This window comes from Coregonus lavaretus, assembly GCF_964263955.1.
Source record: "Coregonus lavaretus genome assembly, chromosome: 30".
Classification (NCBI taxonomy): Eukaryota; Metazoa; Chordata; class Actinopteri; order Salmoniformes; family Salmonidae; genus Coregonus; species Coregonus lavaretus.
In genome coordinates, this window is record NC_140017.1 from 33,790,752 (window position 1) to 33,811,469 (window position 20,718).

Genomic DNA, 20,718 nt, shown 5'->3' on the forward strand with positions numbered 1-20,718 from the left:
GCTAGCACTGCGATGCAGCCTACACTATGTTATGACTATGTTATGACCATTTAATAAAAAACATCCCTTCACCAGGCGGTAATTATTTGTTATTTTTTTTACTATATATATATATATATATATTTATTTATTTTTTGGGGGGGGAATGGATCAGCTTAATATTGCAGATAGATTGTATCTTCTATCAATGTAATTGTCTGCATCACTTCCAATCCCCCATGTTTTTTTTATTTTTTATATATATACTCCCCTTTATTACTTTTCAACCCCACCATCCTTTCCCTACTTGGAGTAAATTAGTGAACAACAATGCCCAGGCCTCTACTTCCGGTCTATACTTACTATCTACACCTTATGGACAGAGTTAATTTTACAATAATTCTATTATATATATATATATATATATATATATATATATATATATATATATATATATATATATATATATTTTTTATCCTGAACTTCTTCTACTCTCAACCTCTCCGATCATTTTCATGGTGTCCATCCGGTTTGCTTCTATATGCCATAAATATAAATAAAAAACATCCCTTCACCAGGCGGTAAATTAGAAATTATTTGATATTGGTATAAAAACGGCTGCATTGTTAATTCTACAGTGATAGGACTATTACATCACTGATGACAGCCTTGTTTACACACTTAATTACACAATCCAATTAAACCCCACATTAACTCACTGCAGTAAAAAACTATTCTTAGTTCTCTTTGAACGGGCTAGACATAGCTGTGTTGGGTTTTTACTTCCAGGCACCTCTACACGGACCACCCTGAAAGGCCTAACAGCTTCCCGACTACAACGAGACCCCAGACATCTTTAAGACGTCTGAAACATGGTCTGAAAGTCTAGTAATGGTCTAGTAAGTCTTAAATTTGGCTAAAACATGGCTTTTCGAATGTCTTAACTACCGCCTGTAACATGTGCGAGATGTTATCTGTTTTACAGCTCGTAAAACAGACAGCTAGAGGCTGGCATAGCGTTGTAGAAGGAATGCAGGAAGGCCCACACGGATGGGCGTCCGTTTCATTGCCTGTGTTAAAAGAAGACACGCATCGATAAGGAACAGCAGGGGCCTTTACGGTTGGTACCTGTCGTTGCTAATGACAGACCCAAGTTTTCTTTTTTTTAAAGAGGAGGAAGACAGCAGGGAAAGACAAGTCAGGGATGAAAAAAAATAAGTAGATAGAGGGAGAGAGAGAACAGGAGGAAGAGAATAGCTGAGCTGTCCATGCGGCCCTTGTCATATTCCTCCTCTTTTCTATCTCTCTTTCTCGCTAACTTTCTCTATCACTCTCTCTCTTTTTCTATCTTTCTTTTTCGCTAAATTTCTCTCTCTCTCTTTTTCTATCTTTCTTTCTCGCTAACTTTCTCTATCACTCTCTCTCTTTTTCTATCTCTCTCACTAACTTTCTCTCTCTATCGCTCTCTCTCTCTTTCAAATCAATTTAAAGGGGCTTTATTAGCATGGGAAATGTGTTTACATTGTGAAATATACAAGTGAAATAAGCAATAAACAAAAGTGAGAAGACACAAAACAACATCAACAAAAAACTATTAAAAATGAACAGTAAACATTGCACTCACAAAGGTTTCAAAAAGATAAAGACATTTCAAGTGTTATATTATCAGCTAGTGTTCGAGCAATCTGCAAATAGTTGTAGTACGATTAGTAGGGGAAGATAAATAAACAGATAAATATTGGTGGTATTTACAATGTTGGGGTGTTTGTCCCATTTTGTGAATTCTTGGTTGGTGAGTGGACCCCAGATCTCAGAACCATAGAGGGCAATGGGTTATATAACTGATTTAAGTATTTTGAGCCAGATCCTAATTGGGATGTCATGTTTTCTGTTCCTTTTGCTGGCATAGAAGGCCCTTCTTGCTTTGTCTCTCAGATCGTTCACAGCCTTGTAGAAGTTACCTGTGGTGTTGATGTTTAGGCCGAGGTAGGTATAACTATTTGTGTGCTCTAGGGCAATTGTGTCTAGATACAATTTGTATTTGATGTCCTGGCTACTTGACTTTTTTTGGAACACCATTATTTTTGTCTTACTGACATTCACTGTCAGGGCTTAAGTCTCACAGAATCTGTGCAGAAGATCTAGGTGCTGCTATAGACCCTTCTTGGTTGGGGGAGAAGTACCAGATCATCTGAAAACAGTAGACATTTGATTTCCGAGTCCAGGAGGGTGAGGCCGGGTGCAGCAGCCTGTTCTAGTGCTGTTCTAGTGCCCTCACCTAGCACCCTAAGCTAAGGTTTTCTGGGTCTGTGTTTTTGGTTAGATAGGTTTCTCAATTTCTTTCTTAGGTTTTTGCATTCTTCATCAAATCATTTATCTTTGTGTGAGTTGTCTTAGGTTTTCAGCTGGAATTAACATTTGATATGTTAGCTGATTGGTCAAATATACTGTTCGGGCTTCCTACTGCTAAGTTTACACCTTCACTATTGCAGGGAAACATTTTGTCCAGGTAGATGTCTAGGAGGGATTGGATTTGTTGTTGGCCAATTGTTTCTTGGTAGGTTTCTACACAACCCCCCTTCCATCTATATCATTTCTTAAAACCATGCAGTTTGTTCAGATTCGATGCCTCATGGTTGAGTATTATTCTGTTCAAGTAGATTGTGATTTTGCTGTGATTTTGCTGTGATCTTATAGGGGTGTCAGTGAGTTTAAGATACTCTGGGTTGAGGTCGGTGACAAAGTAGTCTACAGTACTGCTGCCAAGATATTAGCTATAGGTTTACCTATTGTAGGAGTCCCCTCGAAGCCTATCATTGACTGCAGACCCAGTGTGCGACAGATCTGCTGTTTTGTCGTAGTTGTGTCTAGGGGGCATATTGGGGAGGGGATTCTGTCACCTCCAGGTAGTTGTTTGTCTCCCTATGTGCTATGAGTGTCCAGTTCTGGCATTTAAGTCACCACAGACTAGCACATGTTCCCAGGCCTGGAAATGGTTGATCTCCCCCTCTAAGATGGAGAAGGTGTCGTCATTAAAGTGCTACCTCGAGATTTTGGTGCTGTGGTCTGGGTATAGGTCCTCTTGGTGCAGGTCCTCTGGGTACAGGTGGGGGGGGGGGGGAGTCTCGCCGGTCTGGGCGGGGTGCTCATTGCTCTTTTGCTCCGTTGTGAGGGGCTGTAGTTTAGGGCAATGTATTTCAGGTTCCTGGGAACGGTGGGGACCGCGGCCTTGTAGAGGTGTACCTGGTCGTAGAGACTGTCGAAATCCAGGGAGTGGTGATGGGCCAGGTAAACATTGGGTTTCGAGGCACAGCCACGGGAAATGCTCGCATTCACCCGGTTGCATGAGCGTATTTTCATGGTAGCAGGGTGGAGATGACTACTCGTGTGTTAGAGAAAGTGCTGTGGCCCCCCTATCTCTCTCTCTCTCTGTCTCCCTTTGTATCTCTCTCTCTCTCTCTCTCTCTCTCTCTGTCTCTCTCTCTCTCTCTCTCTCTCTCTCTCTCTCTCTCTGTCTCTCTGTCTCTGTGTCGCTTTCTCTCCCTCCATATCGTTCTCTCTCTCTTTCTCCCCACTCTCTCTGATGAAAGTCACGGTGACTTGCACAGCCAGAGGCTTGGAGACGGTCCTAATTTCATTTATTTTATTTTATTAGCGTAATAAGCTTGACCAAGCATTGAACACTGTGGTGTTTGTGTGTTCATCAGGGAGGAAATGTGTTTGTCCACATCATATCTGCTGTGTGTGTGTGTGTGTGTGTGTGTGTGTGTGTGTGTGTGTGTGTGTGTGTGTGTGTGTGTGTGTGTGTATGTGTGTGTATCCCTCTTCTCAGCACAACAGTCCCTCCCCATAGTATGACAGAGATCTGTTTTATCATGGGCTCATCTGGCACGATACTGAACCCAGTGCAGTGTAAACACACACAAACACAGCCGCTATGCTTTGAACTGAATCAGACAGCCATTTCATGATTGTCTGGTTCTAACTACAGCCCTATCCACAACCTGTCTGGTTCTAACTACAGCCCTATCCACACACCCTGTCTGGTTCTAACTACAGCCCTATCCACACATCCTGTCTGGTTCTCACTACAGCCCTACCCACACACCCTGTCTGGTTCTAACTACAGCCCTATCGACATCCTGTCTGGTTCTAACTACAGCCCTATCGACACCCTGTCTGGTTCTAACTACAGCCCTATCCACACACCCTGTATGGTTCTAACTACAGCCCTATCCACACACCCTGTCTGGTTCTCACTACAGCCCTACCCACACACCCTGTCTGGTTCTAACTACAGCCCTATCGACATCCTGTCTGGTTCTAACTACAGCCCTATCGACACCCTGTCTGGTTCTAACTACAGCCCTATCCACACACCCTGTATGGTTCTAACTACAGCCCTATCCACACACTGTCTGATTCTAACTACAGCCCTTTGCCCACAACCTGTCTGGTTCTAACTACAGCCCTATCCACACACCTTGTCTGGTTCTAACTACAGCCCAATCCACACACCTTGTCTGGTTCTAACTACAACCCTATCCACACACCTTGTCTGGTTCTAACTACAGCCCTATCCACACCCTGTCTGGATCTAACTACAGTCTTATCCACACACCTTGTCTGGATCTAACTACGGCCCTATCCACACCCTGTCTGGTTCTAACTACAGCCCATTGCCCATACCCTGTCTGGTTCTAACTACAGTCCTATCCACACACCTTGTCTGGATCTAACTACAGCCCTATCCACACACCTTGTCTGGTTCTAACTACAGCCCTATCCACACACCTTGTCTGGTTCGAGCTAGAGCCCTACCCACACCCTGTCTGGATCTAACTACAGCCATATCCACACACACTGTCTGTATCTGGCTACACCCCTGTCCACACACACTGTCTGGTTCTAACTACAGCCATCTCCACACACCATGTCTAGTTCTAACTACAGACCTATCCACACACCCTGTCTGGTTCTAACTACAGCCCTATCGACATCCTGTCTGGTTCCAACTACAGCCCTTTCCATATACTGTCTGGCTCTAACTACAGCCCTATCCACACAACCTGTCTGGTTCTAACTACAGCCCTATCGACATCCTGTCTGGTTCTAACTACCGCCCTATCCACACACCCTGTCTTGTTCTATGTAAAACCATATCCACACCCTGTCTGGATCTAGCTACACCACTGTCCACACTTCCTGTCTGGGTCTAACTACAGCCCTTTCCACACATCCTGTCTGGTTCTAACTACAGCCATATCCACACACCCTGTCTGGATCTAACTACAGCCCTAACCACACACCCTGTCTGGTTCTAACTAAAGCCCTATCCACACATCCTGTCTGGGTCTAACTACAGCCCTTTCCAGACATCCTGTCTGGTTCTAACTACAGCCCTATCCACACACCCTGTCTTGTTCTAACTACAGCCCTATCCACACAACCTGTCTGGTTCTAGCTACAGCCCTACCCACACCCTGTCTGTATCTGGCTACACCCCTGTCCACACTTCCTGTCTGGGTCTAACTACAGCCCTTTCCACACATCCTGTCTGGATCTAACTACAGCCCTATCCACACACCTTGTCTGGTTCTAACTACAGCTCAATCCACACACCCTGTCTGGTTCTAACTACAGCCCTATCCACACAACCTGTCTGGTTCTAGCTACAGCCCTACCCACACCCTGTCTGTATCTGGCTACACCCCTGTCCACACTTCCTGTCTGGGTCTAACTACAGCCCTTTCCACACATCCTGTCTGGATCTAACTACAGCCCTATCCACACACCTTGTCTGGTTCTAACTACAGCTCAATCCACACACCCTGTCTGGTTCTAACTACAGCCCTATCCACACAACCTGTCTGGTTCTAACTACAGCCCTACCCACACCCTGTCTGTATCTGGCTACACCCCTGTCCACACTTCCTGTCTGGGTCTAACTACAGCCCTTTCCACACACACTGTCTGGTTCTAACTACAGCCCCATCCACACACCCTGTCTGGTTCTAACTAAAGCCCTATCCACACATCATGTCTGGGTCTAACTACAGCCCTTTCCACACATCCTGTATGGTTCTAACTACAGCCCTATCCACACACCTTGTCTGGTTCTAACTACAGCTCTATCCACACACCCTGTATGGTTCTAACTACAGCCCTATCCACACAACCTGTCTGGTTCTAACTACAGCCATCTCCACACACTGTCTGTATCTGGCTACACCCCTGTCCACACTTCCTGTCTGGGTCTAACTACAGCCCTATCCACACACCTTGTCTGGCTCCAACTACAGCCCTTTCCACACACTGTCTGGATCTAACTACAGCACTATCCACACAACCTGTCTGGTTCTAAGTAAAAACCTATCCACACCCTGTCTGGATCTAACTACAGCCCTATACATACACCCTGTCTGGTTCTAACTAAAGCCCTATCCACACATCCTGTCTGGGTCTAACTACAGCCCTTTCCACACATCATGTCTAGTTCTAACTACAGCCATATCAACACACCCTGTCTGGATCTAACTACAGCCATATCCACAAACACTGTCTGGTTCTAACTACAGCCCTATCCACACACCCTGTCTGGTTCTAACTAAAGCCCTATCCACACATCCTGTCTCGGTCTAACTACAGCCCTTTCCACACATCCTGTCTGGTTCTAACTACAGCCATATTCACACACCCTGTCTGGATCTAACTACAGCCCTATCCACACACACTGTCTGGTTCTAACTACAGCCATGTCCACACACACTGTCTGGATTAACTACAGCCCTATCCACACACACTGTATGGTTCTAACTACAGCCCTATCCACACACCCTGTCTGGTTCTAACTACATCCCTATCCACACACTCTGTCTGGATTTAACTACAGCCCTATCCACACACTCTGTCTGGTTTTAACTACATTCTTATCCACACACTCTGTCTGGATCTAACTACAGCCCTATCCACACACTCTGTCTTGTTCTAACTACATCCCTAAACACACTCTGTCTGGATCTAACTACAGCCATATCAACACACCCTGTCTGGATCTAACTACAGCCATATCCACAAACACTGTCTGGTTCTAACTACAGCCCTATCCACACACCCTGTCTGGTTCTAACTAAAGCCCTATCCACACATCCTGTCTCGGTCTAACTACAGCCCTTTCCACACATCCTGTCTGGTTCTAACTACAGCCATATTCACACACCCTGTCTGGATCTAACTACAGCCCTATCCACACACACTGTCTGGTTCTAACTACAGCCATGTCCACACACACTGTCTGGATTAACTACAGCCCTATCCACACACACTGTCTGGTTCTAACTACAGCCCTATCAACACACCCTGTCTGGTTCTAACTACAGCCCTATCCACACGCTCTGTCTGGTTTTAACTACATTCTTATCCACACACTCTGTCTGGTTCTAACTACAGCCCTATCCACACACTCTGTCTGGTTCTAACTACATCCCTAAACACACTCTGTCTGGATCTAACTACAGCCCTGTCCAAACACACTGTCTGGATCTAACTACAGCCCTATCCACACACACTGTCTGGATCTAACTACATCCCTATCCACACACTCTGTCTGGATCTAACTACAGCTCTATCAACACACCCTGTCTGGATCTAACTACAGCCCTATCCACACACACTGTCTGTATCTAACTACATCCCTATCCACACACTCTGTCTGGATCTAACTACAGCTCTATCAACACACCCTGTCTGGATCTAACTACAGCCCTATCCACACACACTGTCTGGATCTAACTACATCCCTATCCACACACTCTGTCTGGATCTAACTACAGCTCTATCAACACACCCTGTCTGGATCTAACTACATCCCTATCCACACACTCTGTCTGGATCTAACTACAGCTCTATCCACACACCCTGTCTGGATCTAACTACAGCCCTATCCACACACCCTGTCTGGATCGATCTAACTACAGCCCTATCCACACACCCTGTCTGGATCTAACTACAGCCCTATCCACACAACCTGTCTGGTTCTAAATACAGCCTTATCCACACACCTTGTCTGGTTCTAACTACAGCCCTATCCACACACCCTGTCTGGTTCTAACTACAGCCCTATCCACACACCTTGTCTGGATCTAACTACAGCCCAATCCACACACCTTGTCTGGTTCTAACTACAGCCCTATCCACACACCTTGTCTGGTTCTAACTACAGCCCTAGCCACACCCTGTCTGGATCTAACTACAGTCTTATCCACACACCTTGTCTGGATCTAACTACGGCCCTATCCACACCCTGTCTGGTTCTAACTACAGCCCATTGCCCATACCATGTCTGGTTCTAACTACAGTCCTATCCACACACCTTGTCTGGATCTAACTACAGCCCTATCCACACACCTTGTCTGGTTCTAACTACAGCCCTATCCACACACCTTGTCTGGTTCGAGCACAGTCCTATCCACACACCCTGTCTGGTTCTACCTAGAGCCCTACCCACACCCTGTCTGGATCTAACTACAGCCATATCCACACACACTGTCTGTATCTGGCTACACCCCTGTCCACACACACTGTCTGGTTCTAACTACAGCCATCTCCACACACCATGTCTAGTTCTAACTACAGACCTATCCACACACCCTGTCTGGTTCTAACTACAGCCCTATCAACATCCTGTCTGGTTCCAACTACAGCCCTTTCCATATACTGTCTGGCTCTAACTACAGCCCTATCCACACAACCTGTCTGGTTCTAACTACAGCCCTATCGACATCCTGTCTGGTTCTAACTACCGCCCTATCCACACACCCTGTCTTGTTCTATGTAAAACCCTATCCACACCCTGTCTGGATCTAGCTACACCACTGTCCACACTTCCTGTCTGGGTCTAACTACAGCCCTTTCCACACATCCTGTCTGGTTTTAACTACAGCCATATCCACACACCCTGTCTGGATCTAACTACAGCCCTAACCACACACCCTGTCTGGTTCTAACTAAAGCCCTATCCACACATCCTGTCTGGGTCTAACTACAGCCCTTTCCAGACATCCTGTCTGGTTCTAACTACAGCCCTATCCACACACCCTGTCTGGTTCTAACTACAGCCCTATCCACACACCTTGTCTGGTTATAACTACAGCTCAATCCACACACCCTGTCTGGTTCTAACTACAGCCCTATCCACACAACCTGTCTGGTTCTAGCTACAGCCCTACCCACACCCTGTCTGTATCTGGCTACACCCCTGTCCACACTTCCTGTCTGGGTCTAACTACAGCCCTTTCCACACATCCTGTCTGGTTCTAACTACAGCCCTATCCACACAACCTGTCTGGTTCTAACTACAGCCCTATCCACACACCTTGTCTGGTTCTAACTACAGCTCAATCCACACACCCTGTCTGGTTCTAACTACAGCCCTATCCACACAACCTGTCTGGTTCTAACTACAGCCCTACCCACACCCTGTCTGTATCTGGCTACACCCCTGTCCACACTTCCTGTCTGGGTCTAACTACAGCCCTTTCCACACATCCTGTCTGGTTCTAACTACAGCCATATCCACACACCCTGTCTGGATCTAACTACAGCCCTAACCACACACACTGTCTGGTTCTAACTACAGCCCCATCCACACACCCTGTCTGGTTCTAACTAAAGCCCTATCCACACATCATGTCTGGGTCTAACTACAGCCCTTTCCACACATCCTGTATGGTTCTAACTACAGCCCTTTCCACACACCTTGTCTGGTTCTAACTACAGCTCTATCCACACACCCTGTCTGGTTCTACCTAGAGCCCTACCCACACCCTGTCTGGATCTAACTACAGCCATATCCACACACACTGTCTGTATATGGCTACACCCCTGTCCACACACACTGTCTGGTTCTAACTACAGCCATCTCCACACACCATGTCTAGTTCTAACTACAGACCTATCCACACACCCTGTCTGGTTCTAACTACAGCCCTATCAACATCCTGTCTGGTTCCAACTACAGCCCTTTCCATATACTGTCTGGCTCTAACTACAGCCCTATCCACACAACCTGTCTGGTTCTAACTACAGCCCTATCGACATCCTGTCTGGTTCTAACTACCGCCCTATCCACACACCCTGTCTTGTTCTATGTAAAACCCTATCCACACCCTGTCTGGATCTAGCTACACCACTGTCCACACTTCCTGTCTGGGTCTAACTACAGCCCTTTCCACACATCCTGTCTGGTTCTAACTACAGCCATATCCACACACCCTGTCTGGATCTAACTACAGCCCTAACCACACACCCTGTCTGGTTCTAACTAAAGCCCTATCCACACATCCTGTCTGGGTCTAACTACAGCCCTTTCCAGACATCCTGTCTGGTTCTAACTACAGCCCTATCCACACACCCTGTCTGGTTCTAACTACAGCCCTATCCACACACCTTGTCTGGTTATAACTACAGCTCAATCCACACACCCTGTCTGGTTCTAACTACAGCCCTATCCACACAACCTGTCTGGTTCTAGCTACAGCCCTACCCACACCCTGTCTGTATCTGGCTACACCCCTGTCCACACTTCCTTTCTGGGTCTAACTACAGCCCTTTCCACACATCCTGTCTGGTTCTAACTACAGCCCTATCCACACAACCTGTCTGGTTCTAATTACAGCCCTATCCACACACCTTGTCTGGTTCTAACTACAGCTCAATCCACACACCCTGTCTGGTTCTAACTACAGCCCTATCCACACAACCTGTCTGGTTCTAACTACAGCCCTACCCACACCCTGTCTGTATCTGGCTACACCCCTGTCCACACTTCCTGTCTGGGTCTAACTACAGCCCTTTCCACACATCCTGTCTGGTTCTAACTACAGCCATATCCACACACCCTGTCTGGATCTAACTACAGCCCTAACCACACACACTGTCTGGTTCTAACTACAGCCCCATCCACACACCCTGTCTGGTTCTAACTAAAGCCCTATCCACACATCATGTCTGGGTCTAACTACAGCCCTTTCCACACATCCTGTATGGTTCTAACTACAGCCCTTTCCACACACCTTGTCTGGTTCTAACTACAGCTCTATCCACACACCCTGTATGGTTCTAACTACAGCCCTATCCACACAACCTGTCTGGTTCTAACTACAGCCATCTCCACACACTGTCTGTATCTGGCTACACCCCTGTCCACACTTCCTGTCTGGGTCTAACTGCAGCCCTATCCACACACCTTGTCTGGTTCTAACTACAGCCCTATCCACACACCCTGTCTGGTTCTAACTACAGCCCTATCCACACAACCTGTCTGGTTCTAACTACAGCCATCTCCACACACTGTCTGTATCTGGCTACACCCCTATCCACATACTGTCTGGTTCTAACTACAGCCCTATCCACACACCTTGTCTGGCTCCAACTACAGCCCTTTCCACACACTCTGTCTGGATCTAACTATAGCGCTATCCACACAACCTGTCTGGTTCTAAGTACAAACCTATCCACACCCTGTCTGGATCTAACTACAGCCCTATACATACACCCTGTCTGGTTCTAACTAAAGCCCTATCCACACATCCTGTCTGGGTCTAACTACAGCCCTTTCCACACATCCTGTCTAGTTCTAACTACAGCCATATCAACACACCCTGTCTGGATCTAACTACAGCCATATCCACAAACACTGTCTGGTTCTAACTACAGCCCTATCCACACACCCTGTCTGGTTCTAACTAAAGCCCTATCCACACATCCTGTCTCGGTCTAACTACAGCCCTTTCCACACATCCTGTCTGGTTCTAACTACAGCCATATTCACACACCCTGTCTGGATCTAACTACAGCCCTATCCACACACACTGTCTGGTTCTAACTACAGCCCTGTCCACACACACTGTCTGGATTAACTACAGCCCTATCCACACACACTGTCTGGTTCTAACTACATCCCTATCCACACACTCTGTCTGGATTTAACTACAGCCCTATCCACACACTCTGTCTGGTTTTAACTACATTCTTATCCACACACTCTGTCTGGATCTAACTACAGCCCTATCCACACACTCTGTCTGGTTCTAACTACATCCCTAAACACACTCTGTCTGGATCTAACTACAGCCATATCAACACACCCTGTCTGGATCTAACTACAGCCATATCCACAAACACTGTCTGGTTCTAACTACAGCCCTATCCACACACCCTGTCTGGTTCTAACTAAAGCCCTATCCACACATCCTGTCTCGGTCTAACTACAGCCCTTTCCACACATCCTGTCTGGTTCTAACTACAGCCATATTCACACACCCTGTCTGGATCTAACTACAGCCCTATCCACACACACTGTCTGGTTCTAACTACAGCCATGTCCACACACACTGTCTGGATTAACTACAGCCCTATCCACACACACTGTCTGGTTCTAACTACAGCCCTATCCACACACCCTGTCTGGTTCTAACTACAGCCCTATCCACACACTCTGTCTGGTTTTAACTACATTCTTATCCACACACTCTGTCTGGTTCTAACTACAGCCCTATCCACACACTCTGTCTGGTTCTAACTACATCCCTAAACACACTCTGTCTGGATCTAACTACAGCCCTGTCCAAACACACTGTCTGGATCTAACTACAGCCCTATCCATACACACTGTCTGGATCTAACTACATCCCTATCCACACACTCTGTCTGGATCTAACTACAGCTCTATCAACACACCCTGTCTGGATCTAACTACAGCCCTATCCACACACACTGTCTGGATCTAACTACATCCCTATCCACATACTCTGTCTGGATCTAACTACAGCTCTATCCACACACCCTGTCTGGATCTAACTACAGCCCTATCCACACACCCTGTCTGGATCGATCTAACTACAGCCCTATCCACACACCCTGTCTGGATCTAACTACAGCCCTATCCACACACCTTGTCTGGATCTAACTACAGCCCTATCCACACAACCTGTCTGGTTCTAACTACAGCCTTATCCACACACCTTGTCTGGTTCTAACTACAGCCCTATCCACACACCCTGTCTGGTTCTAACTACAGCCCTATCCACACACCTTGTCTGGATCTAACTACAGCCCTTTCCACACATCCTGTCTGGCTCTAAGTACAGCCCTATACATACACCCTGTCTGGTTCTAACTAAAGCCCTATCCACACATCCTGTCTGGGTCTAACTACATCCCTTTCCACACATCCTGTCTGGTTCTAACTACAGCCATATCCACACACCCTGTCTGGATCTAACTACAGCCCTATCCACACACACTGTCTGGTTCTAACTACAGCCCTTTCCACACATCCTGTCTGGTTCTAACTACAGCCATATCCACACACCCTGTCTGGATCTAACTACAGCCCTTTCCACACATCGTGTCTGGTTCTAACTACAGCCCTACCCACACAATCTGTCTGGATCTAACTACAGCCCTTTCCACACATCGTGTCTGGTTCTAACTACAGCCCTATCCACACACACTGTCTGGTTCTAACTACAGCCCTACCCACACAATCTGTCTGGATCTAACTACATCCCTATCCACACACTCTGTCTGGATCTAACTACAGCTCTATCCACACACACTGTCTGGATCTAACTACAGCCCTATCCACACACCCTGTCTGGATCGATCTAACTACAGCCCTATCCACACACCCTGTCTGGATCTAACTACAGCCCTATCCACACACCCTGTCTGGATCTAACTACAGCCCTATCCACACACACTGTCTGGATCTACACATATTCATCTACACATATTGCATTGCATTACTCTCTCTCTCTCTCTCTCTCTCTCTCTCTCTCTCTCTCTCACTCTCTCTCTCTCTCTCTCTCTCTCTCTCTCTCTCTCTCTCTCTCTCTCTCTCTCTCTCTCTCTCTCTCTCTCTCTCTCTCTCACTCTCTCTCTCTCTCTCTCTCTCTCTCTCTCTCTCTCTCTCTCTCTCTCTCTCTCTCTCTCTCTCTCTCTCTCTCTCTCTCTCTCTCTCTCTCTCTCTCTCTCTCTCTCTCTCTCTCTGTCTTTCTCTCTCTGTCTCTCTCACGCTCTCGCCCTCTCGCTCTCTCGCTCTCTCGCTCCTCTTCAGGCTGATCGATGATTAAACATGGATCTCACCCCGTCGTCCACTAGAAGTTCTACCTCATGCAAGAGTAAGAAGTTATTTCTGTCAAACTTTCTACCTTCCACCTTTCTTGAATGGTGTTGATCCCAAGTCTTTCCACTGTGGCACTGGGTAATATTGCTAGTGACATATTGTGATTACATTTCATGCTTCGGTCCGTCGCTTTCATGTTCACTTAAAAATCTAATGAAGGCAGCTTGATTACTTCATAACTACATAATAATGACCTATTTGTCTTCGCAATTAAAACAACCCACTGGGCACACACTGGTTGACTCAACGTTGATTCCACGTCATTTCAATTATTTTACACTGAACAACGTGGAATAGACGTTGAATTGATGTCAGTGGGAGTAGCACTGTGACATTTGGTACAATGTAGTTACTAATTGAACAGTTTAAATTAAACACTCCTTAGGCCCCTTCAACGGTTACTAATTAAATAGTTTAAATAAAATACCTCTTTGGCCCCTTCAACAGGCAGTAAGTAGTAATACAAAAACGAATTGTGGCGAAACGTCCAATTTTAGAAAAGGAAAAGCAAATCAACAATAGCTCTACAGTAAAACGGTAGAAGAACAGTAAGGTGCTGCACAGATCACTAAAGCACATGGATTGACTGAAGCCCTGACCTATAAATCACTAGAGCAGTCCTTTATGGGACACCTGCCGTATAGATCAGGCACCAGGCGACGACTGGACACAGTGGGAGAACTGCGATGGGTTTCTCCTTCCCCTCTTTTTTGCTCCTTCGCTTCTCTTTCTTCTTCTCTTTCCAGGCTGCTGACTTTGTCTTCCCGATGAGATCATAGGGACTAGACTCTCAAGGGCACAGTAACAGAGAGAGGGAGGAGAGGGAGAGGGAGGAGAGGGGAGAGGAGGAGAGGGGAGAGGGAGGAGAGGGGTGAAGGGAGGAGAGGGGAGAGGGAGGAGAGGGGAGAGGGAGGAGAGGGTGAAGGGAGGAGAGGGAGAGGGAGAGGGAGGAGAGGAGAGAGGGAGGAGAGGGGTGAAGGGAGGAGAGGGGAGAGGGAGGAGAGGGGTGAAGGGAGGAGAGGGGAGATGGAGGAGAGGGAGGAGAGGAGAGAGGGAGGAGAGGGGAGAGGGAGAGGGAGAGATTCTCTCTCTGTTATAGCATATTGAGTTCCCATCCAAGTGTGAAATTACCAGATAGAAATCAGTGCCCCTGACATACATCAAAATATGTTTTAGATGATCCCATCCCCCTCCTACTCTTATACACACACACACACACACACACACACACACACACACACACACACACACACACACACACACACACACACACACACACACACACACACACACATACACACATACACATCCCCCCCCCACACACACATCCCCCATACACACACACATCCCTTATACACACACACACACATACACACACACACATCTCAATACACACACACACATCCCCCATACACACACACACACACACACACATCCCCCATACACACACACACATCCCCCATGCACACACACACACACACATCCTCCATGCATACACACACACACACACAAACACACACACACGCACACACATGCACACACATCCCCCATACACACACACACACGCACACACATCCCCCATACACACACACACACATGCACACGTCTACACACCTACACCCACTCTCACACGCTATACCCCCTCCACACTCACATGCACACCCCAACCGGAGCCGTCCACCTAAACTCATCTACAGCCTCACACGGGTGGACACAGGAAGGTGTAACTTTGTATTCTTTCCCCATGTTCTCCTTCAAACTGCAATAACCTTTGTTGTCCAATTGTCAGTTGTGATATAAAAAAGGCCTGTCTCAATCTAATAGACAGCCTCGCTGGGTGCTGATTGAGAATTACATATTCTCCCAGGGTGAAAAATAACCCCTTATTAAATATGAATGGTTTCTCCACTTGGACTTCGTGAAGCAGCCTTCAGTCTTCTGATCCTGGAGCCGAGGCTGAGGCGTGCTGTGATTTATGAGTCGCCCCCAGCGGCAGAAGAATAGAGAAATGTGTATTATTTCTCTAGCCCTCCCGTTGTCCTAGGGTCAAAATGACCCGCCACTGTGTTGAACCAACTTTATTTAATTTTTATATTTTTGGGATCATTTGTGAGAAGGAGGCAGTGAGACTTTCTTTAAAGTCTCACTGCCTCCTTCTCACAAATGATCCCAAAAATATAAAAATTAATAAAGTTGGTTCAACACAGTGGCGGGTCATTTTGACCCTAGGACAACGGGAGGGCTAGGTCAAGGATGGGGAGAGTCCACACAAGGCCTCTACACACACAGACACACACACACACACACATCTAAAGGGGCTCTCTTGCCTAGGAAGGACACAGAGATGAGATGTAAATGCTTACACACACACGTGCCTGGAGTCCCACACCCTCTCAGCTCATACCATATAACACACGCATAACTCATTCAAACATTATTAGACACGTACCCATTGTCCGGAATTTATTGGAGACTCAACTGATTTTAAACAGATCACTTAGCCAGAGTAACATTCAGATGGCCCAGTGTCAATATAAACCATCACCATTTTGCTGCGAAGAGACAGAATCATTAGATCATTTGTTTTGGTGCTGTCCATTTGTAGCTTGTTTTTTGGACACAGGTCCAGGAATGGCTAAATGATTGCAATATTTACCTGGAGCTAACCCTGCAGAAAGCATTACTGGGTGATCTGAAAAGTTATAGTCAATCGATCAATAATATTATAATACTTTTAGCAAAAATGTTTATTTTCAATTTACAATCTGTAGAAACAATGAGAATAGAAAGGTTCAGAACTTTTGTAAAACATCACAGTACAGTTGAAAAATATATGGCAAATAGAATCCAATATGGATGGTGTTAAGAGACAGATGGGTGGTGTTGAATGTAGTTGAAGGATGGGACTAATAACAACTAACAACAACTAATAACAACAAGATAACTAATAATGTAAGCATACTGTGTCCATAATAGGTATATAGGTTATAGTTGAGAGCTTTTGTGAAAGAGCACAGTTAGAAAGATATGGCATATAGAAGCAAAGCGGATGGACATCATGAGTAAAAACAAACAAATATAATTATTGTAAAATTGACGGTGTCCATAAAATGTATATAATATGTATAAGCTGGAAGTAGAGGCCTAAGCATTGTTGTTCACTAGTTTACTCCAATTAGGGAAGGGGTGGTGGGGTTGAAAGTAATAAAGGGAAATATATATATATTTTAATGATATTTATATGTGTATGTTATGTATGTGTATGTATATATATATATATATATAGAGAGAGAGAGAGAGAGAGAGAGAGAGAGAGAGAGAGAGGAGAGAGAGGGAGAGAGTCGAGAGAGAGAGAGAGGAGAGAGAGAGAGAGAGAGAGAGAGAGAGAGAGAGAGAGAGAGAGAGAGAGAGAGAGAGAGAGAGAGAGAGAGAGAGAGAGAGAGAGAGAGAAAAAAAAACATATGGAGGATTGGAAGTGATGCAGACAATTACATTGATGGAAGTTACAATCTATCTGCAATATTAAAGCTGATCTACCCCCTAAAAAAATAAATATATATATATATATAAAACCATCACTGACCAAACTCTTAACAATAACAGAGTAACAGAACTGACCAAAATCGTAACCATAAAAGAGTAACAGAACTGACCAAAATCTTAACCATAAAAGAGTAACAGAACTGATCAAACGCTTAACCATAACAGAGTAACAGAACTGACCAAAATCTCATCGCGTAACAGTGTAACAGAACTGACCAAAAGCTAATCACCATAACAGAATAACAAAGTGACTAACTCATCGCCATAACCAGACTAAAAGCAATAACCTGTGCTTGCTCCAATTGGGCGAAGAATGTTTCTGTCAGCCTGCTGGTCCTCATTAGAACCCTGACCCTTCATTATAAACACAGCAAGGCATCAACAACCACTGACACTATAGCAAACAGTCCAATAATGTACTCCAAGCACGGCTTATCTAAACCAGCTGACTTAGAAATAAACCTCTGATGATAGATGGTAAATAACAGAGAAGAAAAACAAGGCTTTTGTCTGAAGAAGTGCCCATGTCTCTCTGTTGCTCTTTACTCAGAGGTTGAGTCAGCTCCTCCTCTCCTCTCCTTTCCTGCTCTCCCTCTCTAACCACCCAACTGTGTCAGTAGACCAGGGATGAAAAGAGGAAGCGCTGTAGTGAGGTAAGAGAGGAGGGAGGAGGAGGGACGCTTTACTTTTTACCATCATAATGTACCTGACAGCATTGATAGGTAATCTGTCACTACCTCTCCTCCCCTCTTCTGCTCCTCTCTAGCACACAGGCTCACAACGCTCTTCTCCCCCCCCCCCCCCCCCACCAAGCACTCCAAGTTGTGTGTGTGTGTGTTTATGGTGGGTGTGAATGGAGAGAGCGTATACATTCATTGTTGATTAATGTATAGCCGCTATGAACATTTGGAGCCATTTAAAGTTAATTGAATTCATGTAACAGCAGTAATTCCATACATAGATGCACATTTCAGAGGACAATGATAACATTGCTGCTCTGTGCTGTCAAGTCTTAGTTCATTTCCAATCTAAGCCTCTTTCTTTCTATCTACTGTAAATACACACTCCCTTCACACACACACTGCCTCACCACTGAGGTTTCCAACTTGCCCGTTGGGGGAACCAAATGAAATCTCCCCATCAACCACCATAACCTGTGCTGTGTGTTTCTTGCTGTGGTGTCTGGCCCTCTTGTTCCATGTCAACCCCACTTTGTGTTTATAGCAGTAGAGCAGAGAACAGTCCTCAGCCTCCCAGCCTCCGTCGAGTGTCCTGTCTATACAGTGATGGAGAGGGCTGTTTTTGGCTGGGGTGACAACCATCCATCATTCCCTCTATCCCTCCATCCCTCTATCCCTCCATCCCTCTATCCCTCCATCCCTCTATCCCTCCATCCTCCATCCTATCTCCATCCCTCTATCCCTCCATCCCTCTATCCCTCCATCCTCTATCCCTCCATCCCTCTCCATATCATCCCTCTCTCTGTTTATTAATTGGAGGGCTGGTGGTGAACGCTTGGTGAGGCCGGTGGGTAGGGTGTGAGTAAAGCTCTCGGTCGAGCAACACTCCTCCCTGGCCTGGCCAGTCCCTTTTAGCATGGCCGACACGCTTCCCCATCAAGGTGATTGATTTTCTCCATGTGCCGCAGCGCTAACTCCTATCACTGACTCGACCCAACTGGCCTCTGAATCATTTAGAGGAGCAGGAAAAAGACCCAACAGCCCTCTATGGGAGGTTAGCTCTGGGGGTGTTGTGGGAGATTGCGTGGTCGTCGGTTGTTGTTATCGAAAAGCGATGACTTTGCGATAGCAGGGCAGAAGCGAGGGCCAGCTGCCCCCCTCTGGATGGAAAAAAGATGAACAAAGAGAGAATTTATATTACTGTTAAGCAGTGGGATAGAAATGAAATGGCGGCATTCAGATGTGTTTATTGTCGTTGTGACATCGTGGGGGTGGCATCATATTGTCCCCAGAATGAAGAGACGATAGACTCAATTGCTGGGGAGATGACATTCTGAACTGCAGTGAATTATATATAATGAACACCAACTGAAACTCCAGTAGCGGCCGTTACCTTGGGAACTAGGAGTGTCACAGAGCTTCTCCCCAAGCATTTGACTCCATATCGAATCAGGAACTTCTGCATTTGTCTGAAATTGGATGGGAGTACAGCGGTCATTCAATACACCCCACAAACTGTCAACAAAGAACAAAAGCAAAACTGCTCTCAGTCTTTTGCCAGTGTCCTCAAAAATGAGCATTTTTATCAACCCAAAACTGCCCAAAAACACACCAACAAAACTAAAATCTCTAAACAATTCTCTATTTTAACCATTGTCCTCAAAATGAGGATGAAGCAAACACACAAAACACTGTGAAAATGTACAGTGCTTATCTGAGAATCAGGCCCTGCTCTCGCTTGCTGTGATTGATTGCTATTCCTGTGTTAACCATTGCTGCCATCAGCGCGTAGCGGAGGGGGTAGCCTGGTCTGCTCCCTGTGGTCAGAGAGCTAATGCTCCAGAAATGGATAATGATAATGCCTTCAGATTGATTGAATAAGAAATAAGAGAGATAAACCGTGGAGCGAGGAACTGTACCTGAGACGTGTTCTGAAGGAGAGAGAGAGAAACAAGAAGGGAGTGGGCCAGGATGAAGAAAGTTAATTTTTTCTCAACAGCTAACCAACAGTGGCCCACTATTAAAGAATGCAGACTATACAAGCTTTCGTCCAGGTCCAATTACCCCTAAAACATTTCATTTGACACCAAGAAGGTCAGGACAGGGAAAGAACAGAGCAGAGCACTATGCTGTGCTGTCAGAGTAGTTTGCTTATATCAGAGTCCATACTGTAGTCTTACCCAGTAGAAGCTTCTCTCTGCATTCTCTTTAGTCCCCTGCAGTTGAACTAGGACTTGTCAAAGTTATCCACTGCCACTTATGGTTGTTTGTAGTATTGACAGTGTTACCCCCAGGGTGCTGGTAGTGGCTACAGGACATGGTGATTGT